Here is a 3,665-nt window from a genome sequence, read left to right on the forward strand (position 1 = left end):
TGTCGCTGCCACTGCGTCAATCCATCTTATTGAGGGGCTTCCTCTTTTTCAGCTGACCCTCCACTTTACCACATAGGATGTTCTTTTCCAGGGACTGGTCCCCCCTGATAACATATCTGAAATATGGGAGACGAAGTCTCACCATCATGGCGTCTAAGGAGCATTGTGGCTGTACTTCTTCCAACACAGATTTCTTTATCCTTCTGGCAATTGTGGTAAAGTACAAAGAGCAAGGAATTTAGAATCAAATCTAGATTGAATCCTACTTCTGCTACTTTTAAATGAGTGACTGGAGGCATGTCAATTTCCCTTCTGAATTGGATTTTCTTCCACATAAACTGGGTAATGAGGCCTGCCTCACAAGGGTGTTCCAAGGATCCAACAAAACTGTACACAAGAAAGGTCTCAGTACAGCCTGTTTATTGACTCTTCATGTCTGTGGAGCTCAGAGACGTAAGCAACATACTCAAGGTCACACAATTGGAACGACCTGTGCTCCCTTCTCCATAGCCCAGATTCAAATATAATTTCTAGGTTAAGTCCGTTTTTTGGGTTTTTTTTTTTTTTTACACCCCCAGATCCTTTTTACGATTTTCTTCCCCTCCCTTCAGAAAAGAAAAAAAATCATTTCCAAAAATTCTTGGCATACACGAGTACCAGGTGACCCCTACTGCTTTGACTTGCTTTATTGTTTTTTAATCTGATGAAAATGGAATGAACTGGATAATGGGCTGTCTACTAATGTTGGAGAGGAAGCTAGGTTTATTTAAAATTCAACTTTTTGGCCACCACTTGCCTTGACTGAGCATCGGAAGCAGTTAAGCCATGGCTTCCAGCAGGGTCCATGAGGTGACGATGTAGTGCCTCTGGAACTCAGGGGCTAGGGGCAGCAGAGTGGCCCTGAGGGTTCATCTATGGAATCAGCATGTGAAGTCAAGTCAACATTTGTCTTGGTCCCTCTGTCTCCACTGCTCCCACCGCAGTCCCAGGCATAGAGTAGGTGTCAGTAAGTATTTGTTGAATGAATAAATGAACGTGGTCAGAGAGATGCACAGTCACCTTGAGGAGACAGCTGAGCTCATTCCAAAGGCATGAACAGAGCCAGAGAAAGGGTGTGTGACTCACCACAGGATTTGGTGACATCTTACAGGAAGAAAGGTTTGAAAAAGAGTACGAGTATATTAAAACTTACAGTAATTTCATCAACACATGAATGGATGAAGAGAATGTGGTATTTGCATACACTAGAATATTGTCTGTTTGATTCTAACTCAAGGTGACCCCGTGGAACATTATTCAGATATACAGACAAAATGAAATTCTCATGCATGCCATCACATGAATGAAATAAGTGAATTGCAAAAACACAAATCCTGTATGCTTATATGAGATAAGAATGTTGTTTATTGGTCCAGTGGTGAGGATTTTTGTTTTCTTTACATTGAGATGTAATTCATACCGAAGGCTGTGCTTTTTGATCTTCATCAGTAAATATTTTAAGCCCTCTTCAGTTGTATCATCTGCATATTGCAGATGGTTAATGAGTCTTCCTCCAAGCCTGATGCCATGGTTTTCTTCATATAACCCAGCTTCTCAGATTATTTGTTCAGCATACAGGTTGAATAAGTATGGTGAAAGAATACAACCCTTTCACACACCTCTCTTAATTTTAAACCATTCCGTGTACCCATGTTCTGTTCGAACAACTGCCTCTTGGTCCATGTACAGATTCCTCATGAGCACAATGAAGTGTTCCGGAATACTCATACTTTGCAATGTTATACATGTCTGGAAATTTACACACCAAAAATACTAACCATGTTTAGATTGAAGGCAAGAGTTGAAATATACATTTTATTTCTCTATCACTCTTTTTTTTTTTTTTCAGTAAACATATGTTACTTTTGGAACAATTTTTTTAATTCATTAAAATATTTTAAGCGACATTTTGGTTTATATACCAATGTTTATGATTGGTTAGGAAAAGTCTGCTTCTAAGAACAAATGATTCCCAGTCTGCTAACAAATAGGGTTTTATACTGGACCATGTTACCCTCTCCTGGTTATTGGTGACTTTCCATCAAGACTTCAGGCTTCCTTTTGAAGCAAGTTTGCAAGGACTAGTCCCTTTTTCTAAGGAGCTCTGGTAGCATGGTGGTTACAACTTGGGCTACTGACCTCAAGATCAGCAGGTCAAAACTACCAACCATTCCACAGTAGAAAGATGAGGCTTTCTGCTCCAGTAAAGATTCATAGCCATGGAAACCCTATGCAGGTCGTTATGAGTCGGAACTGACTCCATGGCACATTATCACCACCACTACCAGTCCATTTTCTGAGAGAACCAAGGTGGTCTCTGGTATTTGCCCATCACTTGATGGTGTTGTTGGGGTGATCAATTACACAACCTTGTTCTATAACCCTTTGTAGAGTTTCTTAAGGCTGCTGTGATGAAGTACCACAGAGAAGGTGGATCTGAAAAACAGAAATGCATTGCCTCACAGTTCTGGTGGCTAGCAGTTAGAAATCAGCCATGTTGATTCTTTTTGAGGGCTCTGAGGAGAATCCACTACAGGTGTCTAGGTGTCATAGATGCATCACTCCAGTGTCTGTTTCCATCTTCACACAGTCAACTCCCCTCCTGTCTGCTCTCCTTTCATAAGAACCTACCCTCAGGTTAACTTAACTGATAATATCTTCAACGACCCTATTTTCCACACAAGTTACATTCATGGGGGTAGGGAGGCAGTGTTTAAGATTTCAACATACCCTTTCTGAGGAAAATTCAACTCATAACACCCTTTCATAGAGTGTAAGAATTGCAGACTCTGAGCTCCCCTAGAGCAGACGGTTGACCCAACTAGTGTGCCTCAGAGTAGAACTGTGTCCCATAGGGTTGTCAAGGGCTGTTTTTGGAAATAGAACACCAAGTCTTTTTTTCCAACTATCTCTCAGGGGATTGGAACTTCCAACCTTTAAGGTAGTAACTGAGTGCATTATACATCAGAACCACCCAGAGTTCACAATCACCAAATATAGACATTGTTGTTGGTGTTAAAGTGACACAAAGTCGGTTCCAATGCATAGTGACCCTGTTCAGGGTTTCCGGGGTTGTAAATCTTTATGGTAACAGAAAGCCTCATCTCCACCCATCAGACAGATGGTGAAGTCTGGCTATAAAATTGGCATTTTACCATGGGCAGGAGGGAGAAAGCGCAGCTACTGTAAGCCAATCTACCCAATGGCCCCTCTTGAGAGAGGGAGGAAGTTGGCACCCCTCAAACATCTCAGGTAGGGTAAAAGACTTGCTCATCTTAGGAACAGAGGGCAAAGAGGTAGGTGGAATGGAGTTGGGTAAGAGCTGCTCTCTTCATGCAGAAGAAACTGGTTAACACCAGAGACAGTGAAGTCTCCATTTTGTAGCTAAATAAAGATCATGGGCCTAATCCCAGACAGTCGGCTCCTAGGTGGACATACCTGGGGTCATACTGTCTGCTGCCTTGTGTAAACAAGCAGAGAACATAAAACCTGGTTTTCAAAGTCAGTGGGGGAGGATATACTTGGTGTTGCTATTGCTGACATCCGCAGTGGACTCTAGGAAACACTGCATTTGTGATGTTCTGTTAACCAGTGGAGGTGTTGTTGTTGTTGTTGTCAGGTGCCAT

The sequence above is a fragment of the Chrysochloris asiatica genome, unplaced genomic scaffold (assembly GCF_000296735.1).
Source record: "Chrysochloris asiatica unplaced genomic scaffold, ChrAsi1.0 scaffold00106, whole genome shotgun sequence".
NCBI classification, from domain to species: domain Eukaryota; kingdom Metazoa; phylum Chordata; class Mammalia; order Afrosoricida; family Chrysochloridae; genus Chrysochloris; species Chrysochloris asiatica.